Genomic DNA, 14,615 nt, shown 5'->3' with positions numbered 1-14,615 from the left:
CCTCTGCCTTGGAGCCCTTCTCCTGTCACCGGCTGTGCAGCTCACCCCCCGCCGCCGCCTGTTACATTCTAGAGCGGCCGCCGAGTGGGGGCGAGCACCTGGAGGCTGCGAACTACACCTCCCAGCAGCCTCCTTGTCCGGAAGTGCCTCAACCGGCAAGCGCGCCAGGAGAATTTTTTTGAAAGCTCTAATATAATTGAACACACCGAGGAATTCCCGGATGTAGAAACATACGGGTAATTAAAAATATAGTGGAACATAAGGGCCTTTTTCGACACGCACACGACAGAACTCATAATCGAGCGTAGAGTCTTTATTAGTTCTTCAGTCATGTCTGCAGCTCATCGCACTGCCGATCGGTAAGCCCTGCCATTGTGCAGACGCCGCCATTACTCACGGGATTGTCCGGAGTTTACAATTCGTATTAAAGGTGAGAATTCCCAGGAGGGGCCAGTTTTTAACAAGTGGTTCTAAGTATAATTTGAACGCATTAATTTGAAACGGGTCTATTTGTTAAATTACAGAGCCAGCATCGTCTGAGCCCCCTATACTTCCGCCACCTTGTTGGCTTGAAATTTGATTCATCCATAGCACTATTAAGTGCCCAAAGGTTAGTACAGCATTTTTAAACGGTCATCAGGGAATACTGTATGGCGAAATACAGACACGACTAGATATGTTATTTTTTCACTATTCTTGCATTGATAGGTTTTTGAACCGTGGACAAGTTTCATAAATTGGTAAAAAGACATTACGAGTACACCAAATTGAGTCACGACAGGGGTGAGTTTGGATCGCCATCTCCATGCACGCGTGCATACCTGGCAGTTGACCACATCCTTAGTTACTAACCCTCCAAAATTGTCATTCTTTATTACAATTAGGTCCCGGCTGGGATCTCTGTAAGTTGCTTTCATTCACCTTCATCACGGTGTCACTGTCCTAGTGTATACACAATTACCAGCAATTTGCAGGTATTTTAAACCCCTTTTTTTCGAAATTATACTAGTTCCCTAAAAGATGCGTTGGTCCATAGCTCTTAAAATCTTTATTTAAACTTCATTTTTCAGGTGCCCCATATACAGTCAGTCCTGAAGAGACCTTCTATCCATGCAAGGTCGAAACGTCGTCGACAACTTGTAAAGAAGCAGACCGTTTTTTAAGTTGTCATTACTGGTAACTTGAATATTAATTTTGAAATGAACCAATAGGTCGCTTCTTTTCTTTTCAAAAAACGAATTCACAATAGAATCCCTATGTTATTTTCCTTTTTTTGTATGAATTTTTGTAAATAAGTTGTGTTTTTTGTTTAAAATTATTCACTTGGGACACAAATTCACTGTTTTCAACTTGTATACGTGTATATAAATGTGTATATTGTCTATATGTGTAAAATCAGTAATTAATTTGGCTGGTATTCAAATATATTCTTCCAGTGTATATACCACTTACTTGCCTTTCGTCTGTTTTCAAATCACCCACATTGCCATTGTGCAGCAATATTACCATATTATTTGAGTAATTTTTCCACAGGAGCCATTGTTTTTGTAGAAATCACCCGGGAAGCGCGCCAGGAGGCGCTTAAGAACAAGCGTCACTCCCGGGTGAGTGGGACTACCTGCATTAATCCTTAATCAGCGAGGAGAGCCCTTACCTGTCAGATTCCTGTTGCCTCTGCCTTGGAGCCCTTCTTCTGTCACCGGCTGTGCAGCTCACCCCCGCCGCCGCCTGTAACATTCTAGAGCGGCCGCCGAGTGGGGGCGAGCACCTGGAGGCTGCGAACTACACCTCCCAGCAGCCTCCTTGTTCGGAAGTGCCTCACCCGGGAAGCGCGCCAGGAGGCGCTTAAGAACAAGCGTCACTCCCGGGTGAGTGGGACTACCTGCATTAATCCTTAATCAGCGAGGAGAGCCCTTACCTGTCAGATTCCTGTTGCCTCTGCCTTGGAGCCCTTCTCCTGTCACCGGCTGTGCAGCTCACCCCCCGCCGCCGCCTGTAACATTCTAGAGCAGCCGCCGAGTGGGGGCGAGCACCTGGAGGCTGCGAACTACACCTCCCAGCAGCCTCCTTGTCCGGAAGTGCCTCACCCGGGAAGCGCGCTAGGAGGCGCTTAAGAACAAGCGTCATTCCTGGGTGAGTGGGACTACCTGCATTAATCCTTAATCAGCGAGGAGAGCCCTTACCTGTCAGATTCCTGTTGCCTCTGCCTTGGAGCCCTTCTCCTGTCACCGGCTGTGCAGCTCACCCCCCGCCGCCGCCTGTAACATTCTAGAGCGGCCGCCGAGTGGGGGCGAGCACTGGGAGGCTGCGAACTACACCTCCCAGCAGCCTCCTTGTCCGGAAGTGCCTCAACGGGGAAGCGCGCCAGGAGGCGCTTAAGAACAAGCGTCATTCCCCGCCTCACGGGACGCACGCGGGCGGAGCCGGGCGAAGCCCGGGCAAAGGGCGGGCCCTCTTAGGCCCTCAGAGGCCTGAGGAGACTGGACTGGGCTGGACCCCCTGGTTGTGCCATCTCCCACCCCTATTGATTTGGAGTAAGTTGCTCCATATATCCTTTTGTCCGGCATTGATCTGGTAAAAACTTTTTAATGTCTACCATAGTGCTGAGCCCGGATATTGTTTTGACTGAAAGAGCTGGGGGTTTATTGAATGGAACCTTGGACAACTATTTTATTAAAACTCTTGCTGAAAGTTCCAAAGAACAATTCCTAGCAGATCGGCGGGCTGAGCGCCGCCGCTCGATTGAAAGCATTAAGAATAGGACTGTGACCGAGCTAACCCATGTCGTTAATTCTAATAATGAGCATTGCCCTGATACTATTAATGATATATTATCTATGGACAGTGTGCCCCTTTTGCTTAGAGAATGTTTGGCACCCTCTATTTGTCCCATTGAAATCAGTGTTGGTATCTTAGCTCATAATTCCACCAGTACACCTAGTGCATCTAAGGCGATGATTACACCAACACTTATGCCTGGCAAGACAGCGCGAGGCAAGACCAAGAGGACCATGCAAAATAAATATTATGGCCCACTGCCAACTAAAAGAGACGTAAGAGGGTGGATCTATCCAAACAGAAGCTGAGTCATTCCGATTTCGGGAAGAAGCTAAAGTCCACTAGTTCCAACGTCACGGGTATCACAGCTGTTATGGACGGAGCAGGAATAGTGACTGCTCCCTCACCAATGCCACCTCCTTTACATCCAGATAGAGAGGCTAACATCGAACATGTCCGAGTGGTCGATGGGTCACAACTAACTCATAATAGTGACCTATTGGATAGTATTGAACTGATAACAAGAAGCTACACACTAGCAATAGTAGAAAGGCTAAAAAGTATGGAGGATAGATTAGGGAAAATAGAGGCAGATCTGGGAAGAAAGGTAAATTCCATCAGGATAGCAGAAAACAAAGAGTCAACCATTGTTCCAATCCCTTCTCAAGCCACTACATCCGAACATAATCCTCTACTAGAAGTCACTAAAGCAGTATCTTCCACCACTATCCCACTTATCAACACGATACCAGCTGTACCATCCGCCGTTAATCACCCATCTACTAGCACAACACCTGTACCCAAACACCCCCACATATCTAATAAAAATCAGCCTAAAGTACCTATAACAAAGCCAATAATAAAATCCAACTGCATTCCCGCCATTCCCGCTAACAAGCCCTCAAGGGATATGGGTATTCCACCAATCGGGTTATCAAGAACGGAGGAGGGAGGCTCTAGGTACTCTAGGGGGGTACAAGGCAGGAGACCACCAACAGAACTTCCGCCGGAAGCTGCACCATTTGTGGTGGTTCTCACCGGGGTACCAGAGTTGTCTGAGAATAAGCGGGAAGGTTTTTTTCAACTGAAGAATAAGGTAATGCATTGGCTGACTTCATACAGACCAATTGCAACCAACATAAATGGCGACATAGTTCATGTTCGCCGCCTTCAGTGGTTAGGTGGAAGACCTAAGGATATCGGGGGAGATGTGGTTGTAGTCAACTTTAGGGACCAGAATGCAGTTCGATATATATTAAACTGGCCACAGGGCAATGATATCAACAGTATCACCCCCCGCCCTCTAACATATTTCTATCCGAGATCTGTAGTATTCTCATCTCAAACATTACATAGTCAAGCCATCTCCACCAATCATCTTTCAAACATGGAGCACATCAGGAATTCAGCTTATATGTACTATCCAATACCAGCTCTTGACACACCAGGGTGGGACACCATACCCCCAGATTTAATCCAACAGCCCATAGTAGAATGAACTATTTCATGCCACTCACACCCTTGGAGATATCAAACAGGTATGACATATTTAGTGGACTGGACGAATGCGATTGAAGACTACAGAATAGAGGGGAGGGGAGTGGAGGTGCAATTATCCCTAGTTCAGATGGACCAGAGGTGGACGAAGGGAAAGGAGTTCCCAGGGTAGATATTTTAATTACTGCAACTAGTCGAACAGAGGAAGCGTTAAATCCAGCCCATTATTTCTGGTGTAAACCTAGAATCTCTGACTCGAAAAACGACCCCATTAGAGTAGGAGAGATAGTGAATGTCACATCCAACTATTATATAGAAAATGACCATCAACTAAGCTGTTTAGACGAGAAAATAATGCATGACTCAATCAATAACGTTGTCAGCAACAGGGAAACACAGATTGCTATACCCAACTTTTGTACAGGTAACGTCAATCCAACTAGTAGTTTGATTGAGGAAAGAGAAATAGTGACAGTGGGACCGCAGGATAGTAGCCAGAACGAGCCGGGGTATACTGTTCTTCATGAGGAAGCTCGCATGTGCGAAAATAAGGCCCACAATTTATTACAGACACATACGGGGGGTCAGTTTTTGGTATCCTGGAATGTGGCAGGCCTTAAGAATAAGATGGCGTCCAGGGATTGGGCTATCTTTATTGATAATTACATGATAATCACCATGCAGGAAACCTGGGCAGTTGAACCACAATATAGACCCGGGTATCTTCATTTCGCGATAGCGGCAACCCATTCAAGCAAGGGAAGACCAGTGGGGGGCTTGACTACATGGGTCAAGCAGGATGATAGATACACAACAAACCAACTTGAAACCAATTCTAGGGACATATTGGTGGTCAAGTTAAAATCCCCCATTTTTGGTGAATTAATAATTTTTAATGAATATGCTAGGGGGAAACCCGGGGGGAAAACGTCAGAGGTAGTTGAGGCACTGGGACATTATGTCATAACCTGGAGGGGAGGTGCTAATGTACTCATATGTGGAGATTTTAACTGCTCGTTTGAGCCCCTAGATCATGGTGATCTAGAGCTCTCCGAGGCTGAAGACACCTGCTGGCAAATTCCCCCATTAAATATACCCCCAATAAAAAGGTGGACCCAAGCAGCCCTTCAACTTAAGTCCTTTAGTCTTGAATGTGGGCTTAGAGCAGTAAACGGGAGAACGCGAGGGGATAAGCAGGGTAATCCAACATTTAATAATGGCTTGAGTTCAAGCAGAATTGACTATATATTAGTGAATCTTGAACTCTGGTCCTCTGTTTGTGACATGACTATAATTCAACAAATTGAGAGTGATCACAACCCGCTTAGTCTTGAGATACTGCTCCTTAAGGGACAAGGAACACTGAAAGTTGATATAGTAGATGATATAGTTGTGACAAATGACACAAGGCGGTTAAGATGGGCCGAGTGTTTGGGTAATCCCCATTCTATTAATGAAATGGAAGTTTTGGTCAAAGAAGCAACTGTAGAAATACAGGGACAGTTATCCTATGAAGATTACGACATCAGGGTAGTTCATATTCACTCGACCCTTTTTTTTAAACTTGGTAAATTTTTTAGTATTCAAAAGAAGAACCATTCTGGCAAAGGAAGACGGAAACCCGAGTCATGGTATGATAAAAATTGTAGGTCAGTATACAAATCCCTAGCCCTAGCAGTGCGATCCACTGATAGGGAGGCTATACAGGGCGCTAGGAAACGCTATAAATGGACGCAATATGAAGCAAAAAAAGCATGGGACAATAAATACTGGGACGAGCTATATGAAGCAAGCAAGTCCAGAGATATGACGGGCTTTTGGCACCTGGTGAGGTGGGGTAAGGGGAATCAAAAACCACAGCCCGAAAACCATGTCCCCCCAGAACGCTGGACAATGTATTTCAAGTCCCAGTTTGCTAACGAAAATTGCGCACCATTAACTGCTCCGGACTTTATCACCTGTTCCTTACCTAAAAGCCTACTTGTGTTCACAAGGAAAGAAGTTGAATATGCCCTCAACTTAATACCTAAAGGCAGAGCCCCGGGCCTAGACAAAATTCCAGCTGATCTCTTTTTACATAATAAAGAAGTCTGGGTCCCGTATATAGAATTGTTGGCAAATGCCATTGCGAGAGGCACCGCCTTGCCGGACACATGGCGGGGAGCAGAAATCATACCTATTTTTAAAAAGGGGGACCGCGCAGATCCAGCTAATTATAGGCCGATTAGCCTAATAGCTTGTATCCAAAAGGTTGTGGCCAGGATGATACTTCTCAGGATCCAGAACTGGATAGAGGAATCGGGGGTCATGTCTAATTTTCAGGCTGGCTTCCGACCCTCCACCAGCACAGTTGATCAAGTTTTTAGGTTTTCCACAATATACTGGAAATGGGTGATTTTAGGGGGCGGCACACTTTATGCAGCCTTTGTCGACCTGAAGGCTGCATTCGACCTTGTCCCACGAGACAGGCTGTGGCGAGCGCTCCACGAACAAGGTATGCCCCCGAACTGCTCGCAGTCTTGATCAAATTACACGATGATAATTACGCGCAGGTGAGATGGGGTAACCAAAGTCAGGTGACCGATAGATTTCCGACGGCAAGAGGTGTCCGACAAGGATGTGTTTTGGCACCCACATTATTTACTTTATACATTAACCGGGTCACAGATTACTATAGGGACTCTTATACAGATGCACCTAAACAGAATGGTGTCTCGGTCCCCCTGTTAATGTTTGCCGATGACACCCTTCTAATATCCAAAACCCAGGAAGGGCTTCAGAAAGGAATCGGCTGCTTTGAAAAATTCTGTATCGACTATGGGCTATCTGTTAATGTATCAAAGACAAAATTCATGGTAATGCACAAGCATAGGAACATCAGGGGCAGAGTTTTCATGAACGGGGAACTCTTAGAACAGACGGACAGCTTTAGTTACCTGGGCATAACACTAGGCTCCAGGCTCCAGTGGAAGCCACACATGTCATATTTAACTTCCAAGCACGCACAGTTGGCTGGTGTTCTACTAAGAGAGTTTAAGTCCTCAGCTACCAAACCACTGGCCCCAGTACTTAAAATCTACGATACTAAAGTTAGATCTTCCATGCTGTATGGAGCAGAATTGTGGGGGGTTTCTGATATAACGGGCTTACAAACAGCACATAGCAAATTTTTCCGCTGCATAACAGGGCTCCCACATTCAACACCACTTGTACCATTACGCTTGGATTTGGGGAGTCACAGCTTACAGGACATCTGTAGGTTTAGACCAATTGCATATTGGAGGAGATTGTGGGTGACGCCTGAACTCTCTCATTACGCGTCAGCACTCTTGGAAACGCGAAATATGGACTCTGGGGGTAAACTTTTATGGTTCAGGAAGGTTAAATCCCTATTTAAGGCCTTAGGTATGAGGGAGCTTTGGGAAAATCCCCAGGAGAGTATATTCCCCTCAAAACTTAAGTTAAAAGAAGCCTACTGGGCACTGATATCCCAAGAGTTGTTTCAGTCACATACTGCTCCATCGCTTACTAAGGCTTTTTTGGAGCTGAAACATATTCCCTCGTATGAGAGGTATTGGGATCTCATCACAACGCCATATGATAGGAAACTGTTTCATCAGTTTAGGGTCGGAACTCTCCCACTTAATACGGTTACTTGCAAATGGTCAACTAGCAAAAATGACCACATGTGCCCTTTCTGTATAACACACACAGAAAGTATAGCTCATGTCCTGTTTGAATGCCCAGAGTACAAAGCTCCTCGCCACAAATGGATCAGGTCGATCTGTATCCAAAAGGGGATTCAGACTGGGACAGTAGCACTGAGGATACTTCAAACAGACTGTTCTGACACTATGGTGATTGCGCTCGCAAAATTTTTAAAGTGGATGTGGTCAATCCGAAGTGGTAAACTGAAAGTATTGCAGCCCCTATAAATTTACTGTGGTATAATTGTGGAATATCATTTTTATTAATTTTACATTTTTTTACTTAAACATAGTATTTATTTTTTACTGGTCGAGATGAAACACCATGTTGGTGGTAATCTTAATCTGAAGATTTTAAGATGTACTTCCCTGTAAATACCAATGTAATGTTAATGAAATGTAATTTTTAATATGTAAAAGTGTGTCTTTTGTGTCTAAAAGTCGAAATAAAGACTAATTTGACTTGACTTGGGTCTTCTTCTGACTCGTGTATCATCTTTGACTCTTGAAGCCACTGAGTCAGAGAAAGAATTTCCGTTTGTTTCAACACTGTGTAAATCACCACGAGACTGAAACAGAACATCATTCTGCATGGGACATTTGGCAACTTTACTCACGTTCCAAACTTTGCCATCTTGAGTAATGACAGAATTACTGAAATCCTTTTTAACCTGCATCGGCCTGCCATACTTACTCATGCCTTTGTTGACCATGAAAGGTTTCAAGATCTTAACCCAATCACCAACCCCCAGATCATGCTCTTTGGTTTTCCACCTTTTATTGTACCACAAAGCTGACTTGCTTTGCTTGCAACTAACCTTGCTGGCAATTTTTTCAATGTCAACTTCATCTTTAGTTAAATTTTTGCATTTCTCCTTAAACCACCAGGGACATATATCCGAAGCAGGATCTCTTCCTTTAAGTAGTTTGAAAGGACTAACTTCCGTGGTGGTATGAGGAGTTATGCGATAAGTCCAAAGTTTCTCTCTAAGCACATTCAACCAATTACTTTTCTCTTTAACAGCATCAGCAACAAAACCCTTTAATACTCGGTTAAAGCGTTCAACCTGTCCGTTCTCATGTGGTTCATAACGAGATGTCCGAATGTGTTTGATATTGCAACCCTTTAAAATGATTGCATCTCAGCCGAAACTAGTTGCACACCATTGTCAGACACTAAAACAGAGGGAGACCCTTCTCTCGCAAAAACTTCTTTGAAAAAGGAAATAACCACCTCAGAAGTAACTTTAGCCACAAATTTCACTTCTGGACACTTAGAATGATAATCTATCATGACTAGTGCAAAACGTGATGCTTCTGGCAAAATATGGAAAGGGCCCGAAATATCAAACGCTATCTTGTTCCAAGGAAATTCTGGCCATTGCACGGCTTTGAGAGGTGGAACATGCAATTTAAGCATTTTATCATTAACACAGCACTCGCTACACTCCCTCACCGTGCGGTCAACAAATCTGTCCATCCCTGGCCACCAAAATTTAACCTTATTAAACGCTTCATGGACGAAATCCCAGGATGGGTTTTATGAGCTAACTGAAGTATCAGTTCTTGTATGCCAACTGGTGGAATACATTTATCAGATTTAAAAATCAAATTTCCTTCACACCATAACTCATCCGCCACATTATAAAAAGGAAGTAAATCATCTCTGACATTGGATTTGTTGGGCCAACCCTCAAGGAGATATTTTTTTAACCAAACCAATTTTTCATCATCATCTTGACATTTCGACCAACATTGTTCAGTGATGTCCCGATACTGAGGAGATACAAAATCAGACAAACTTAATACAAAATCAACCTGTCTGAGACAATCAACTTGGTCAACTGTACTTCCACAAGGCAAACGTGACAAACAGTCAGCAGTAACATTTTTCTTCCCAGGAATATATTCCACAGTGAAGTTGTATTCTTGTAATTTTGATGCCAGGCGTGCAATTCTTGCCGTGGATTTCCAACCTCCACCAACCGATAAGATATGTACAAGCGGCTTATGATCTGTTCTTAAGACAAACTTACTGCCCCATATGTAAATCCTATAATGTTCAATGGCCCAGACACAAGAGAGCAACTCTCGTTCAATGACAGCATACCTGCGCTCCGTCTCACTCAACGTCCTAGAAGAAAAGGCCAGATTCCATTCTATGACACCATCTGTCTGAGACAACACGCACCCAAGACCATTCAGGCTTGCATCAGTGGTAATGATACATTTTTTTCCCATTCTAAAAGGTTTTAAAGTTGGTGAATTTACAATATCATTCTTAATGTCAGTGAATGCTTTTTCCTGTTCAGCTTTCCAAATAAACTCATTACTTTGTCTTAGTAACCTCCTTAGTGGCTCCATTTTAGTAGCGAAATTTGCAACAAATTTACTGTAATACTCGCACATGCCCGAGAAAGACAGCAGTTGTTCCTTGTTACTCGGAGAGGGAGCTTTGAGAATAGCCTCCACATTAGATTTTTTAGGAATTAAACCTTCCCCCGATAATGTATGGCCCAAGTATTCCACAGACTTACTAAACAATTTGCATTTGTGTGCTTTGAGGGTAAGGCCAGACTTTTCCAGTCTATTACACACCTCACTTAAGTGTGAAGCATGCTCAAACTCATCCTTGGAAAAGATCAAGATGTCGTCCTGAAAACATTTAACAAATGAATCTAGGTCTCTAAACATTTGGAACATAACCCGTTGAAAAACAGAGGCAGCAGATGCTAACCCAAAAGGCATTCTTTTATACTGAAAGAGACCCATGGGAGTGATGAAAGCTGTGTATTTTTTAGATTCCTCAGTGAGCTCAATTTGATGGTACGCAGATCTGAGATCTAATGTGGAGAAAATCTGCGCACCATCAAATAGAGAAACAAGTTTGTTTATATTTGGAAGAGGATGACAATCTATAATTATATTGGAATTTAGTGCCCTCAAATCAATGCAAACCCTTAATTTTTGATCCGGCTTCCGTACCAAAACTATGGGCGAAACCCATTCCGATGACTCAATGGGTTCTATAATGTTGTCTTTAAGTAAATCATTCAACATTTCCTTTAACTCATCCCTAACATTGGGAGGAACCCCTCTTAATCTTTGTTTAACTGGAAGTGCCCCTTCCTTCAGCACTATTTTATGTGCAAAATGTTTTAACTTCCCTAACTGATCAGAAAAAACGTTATCAAATTTGTTGCTCCAAAAGGAAATATCATTTTTTTCTACCTCACTGGGACAAATGGAATTTAACATATCTTGCTCACTACACAGTGAGATGGGGTCTTTAGCACGTGGATTTAACATGATACCCAGTTCCCATTGGTCATGCCAACCCAGCACATTAATACCTTTAACTGCAATATACAGTTTGATATGGGCTAATCTGCCCCTGAAGCTTAACGGAACCTTGAAATATCCTTCAACATCAATTTTGTACCCATTGAAACCTTCTGCTAATATATCTGATTGATGAAAACTAGCAATATCACATACTTTTTGTAAATTTTCATTAAAATATTCTCTAGTAATTATGGTCCAAGGAGACCCAGAATCCACCATAAGTTCAATGGGAATAGTAAAAACATGAAAGATACATTTTGGTGATTTCTTACTGGTTAGCATAACACAACCATTTTCGACAATGGAGACAACATAACCTCTGTCAAGATTTTGTTCTACACACTCACTGCTACTACTACCAATGGATGACAGTTTTGCGGGAGTAATATTTTGAGAGGATGGACGTGTTTGTCCTGTTCGCAATTGACTGTTAAAACATCTCTCTCTACAGACATTACTAAAGGGTCCTACTCTACCACAAACGTTACATGTTTTGTCAATAGCAGGGCAACCTTGAAAAGATGCGATATGTAATTTGCTACCGCATCTATAACATGAAACAGAATTATTACTAAATTCTGTCCTCCTGTTATTGATACCATATTGATTCTTAGCTCTCACTTGTGCAGGAATAAAACTTTTGTTGTCAGTTTTGGGTTTTACAACACATACTTCTTCTTCAGAAGTGGTTTTACTATGGTTAGAACTTTGTTTGACAACAATGTCCATCCATTTTTCCGACAAGTCGGTGGATTTAGCGATAGCAATAGTTTCTTCCAGATTAGGGTCACCCATGCACCATAATTTATCCTGAGTTTTTTTGTTCTTAACATGAACAATGATCTGGTCACGAATCATTTCATCAGACATAGTTCCGAAGTTACAATGCAAAGTTAGAGCCCTTAAAGAAGTGAGGAAGTCATCAAAAGATTCTTCTTGCTTTTGTGCTCTAGTATAAAATTTGAAACGATTTAAGGCAATATTAGCTTTGGCTTTAAATCTTTTCTCCAATTTGTTGAGAGCTTCGGTGTAAACATTCATAGTGTCCCCACTACCCGTAGGAACAGACAACTGTGGTAAAGTTCTGAAAATTTCTTGTCCCTCAGAGTCTAAACAGTGCAATAGAATACTCTTCTTTCTTTCTGCACCCATTCGTTCCCCATCAATAGATCTCATGTAATTGAAAAATTCCTCCTTCCACCTAGACCAAGGCATAGGAGGGTCACCTTAATCTGTAGGAATTTAGCAGGAGGATCAAACTGCATTGTAATAATAGCTAAATAATAAAATGGTGAGGAAAGAGGGTTAAAACAAATATGGAAGCAAATGCACTGTTAAAGAAATTCACATAAAATTCACATAAAAGAATAAAACACAAAAAATATATATAATTTAGACTGTAAATATACGACAGTACTTGTATATGTAAGTGTTGTAATGAACTGCTTCGATGTCCTAATCAGTTGCTGCCCTGAAGTGCTTCAAGTCTTGAAGAAAAGGGGTAAAATAAACCCAATGTTGAAATTTTGTAATAGAAGGTGTTCAAAGCGCAACAGAATTTGCTGTATCGATTTCCAAACTTATCACGAAATCGCTAAGAAACATGAAACAGCAAGCGCGATAAAAAGAAAAGCTTCTTGTTGAGGAGAAATTCTTTCCGATGCCTGTGGTTGCTTGGCAACGTTGCCGGTGACTTCACTGCCTTTGCAAAGAGATGGACGCAGGGATAGGCTGAACACGCTTACGTCAGCGTCGTCAGCATAAATGAAAAGCCTTCTAACTGTAGACACGCATTTGCCAGAAAAGCCGAGGATTTAGGAAATGAGCAATTCCTCATAAGAAAACAAGGGCTTGACAGCTTCAAGAGCGTGCAGGAAACACGATGATTTCGAGAAACCACGAAGGCTTTAAAATAACATGAAGCGCAGGGAGAGTCAAACCGGCACAGAGATGACATCAGTTCCAGAGCATTCCAGGTGCAAGCTCGAGCAGAGACAGCGTTGAAGGAATGTAACTAGGCAACAACAAATTGAATGATGCTTGTCTCAAAAACACTGGAAATTGAATAAAAAGGTCCCAAATCACGCAGAAAGAAATCCAAAGTAGGCAATCTTCAAGTAGGATAAAGTAGAAAGTTTCCTCTTGTATTTGCTATTAGATAACAAATGGAAAAAATAATCCAAAATCATAGAAAATGTAGAAAGGGTCCAAAACTCCGCTCCTGTGCTGTAAATGGCTGGAGTAAGGTTGTCCTCGTCGCCAAATTTTGTAGTAATCCAGGAAACAGCTTGAATTTAAAAGGTTTATTCAACAGCACAGCATAAGATCCTAGTACAGCTGCATCAAGGTTAAACTGCCAGAAAGTGCAGAATGCTACATGAGGAAAACTCTGTTCAGAACATGGAATGCAGGCAGAAACATAACATGTCACATGCAGTTAAAGGAACAGTTTTACAATACCAAATAATAAATAAAAGCTATGTCAGAATGTAACACCGCCTTTAAGGCACAAATGCATCACCCATCTGTCCATTTTTGCCCCATGGTGCGCCGCATTGTAAATGCGGCGCATCCATGGTGGCGGAGCCGTGATGCACAATAACTGGCGCATCCCTGCTGATATGCAGGGATGCGCCAGTTATTGTAAATCTGCCCCATAAAATATTAGTACATGTTACAAACTGACTAAAAGCTATATACTGTGGAGAATTATAATATGTGGAAATCGGTAATCCCAGTCTAAATGCCTGTCCCTAATTTTCATATTACAGTTTAGTTTTGAAGGCTCAAGTCACCTGTAATAAAGAAATCCCATAGCTGCTTAAATGTAAAAAGTTATTACAGTTGAGTTGTGTTTGTCTCAAGGCATGTTACCAGACCCAGTAGCCAAGGGTGAAGCAAGGGCCATGGCACAAAATAACTGCTACAGTTTAAACAACAAAGACGAGAACTGGCTTTTCATTCTTATGATCTCTTCTTGTAAAATGAACAATGATCTGCAGAAGCGATATTTTTAAGGCAACATTACATTTTTGTGCATGCTTTAGGTAATTACAGTAAAGATACAATTATTCTGCATGTTACTTTCCTTACTGAGATATAGCATTTCTTTTGTATCTGACTTACATTAAACTGGTTCTTCTACCTTTTTGGAATAAATTACTAACCTCTTTTTGGTATGTTAAATTTTGCAATACAGATTCTGCTTTTATTTGTCATACCTTCAAGCATACTATGTCTTTCATTTAAAAAAGTAAGACAGTGATGGGTTAAACAGTTTGTGTGATG

General features: G+C 42.3%; 1 protein-coding gene across 1 annotated transcript in view; it reads left to right on the top strand.

Moving 5' to 3' along the window:
• Positions 1-14,615, top strand: part of LOC144818167 (baculoviral IAP repeat-containing protein 1-like) — a 1,283,508-nt gene that overhangs the window by 1,213,428 nt on the left and 55,465 nt on the right. The gene's annotated exons all lie outside the window — the stretch shown is intronic.

This window comes from Lissotriton helveticus, chromosome 2_1, assembly GCF_964261635.1.
Source record: "Lissotriton helveticus chromosome 2_1, aLisHel1.1, whole genome shotgun sequence".
In the NCBI taxonomy this organism is placed as follows: Eukaryota; Metazoa; Chordata; class Amphibia; order Caudata; family Salamandridae; genus Lissotriton; species Lissotriton helveticus.
This window is presented reverse-complemented; position numbering and strand designations above follow the sequence as displayed.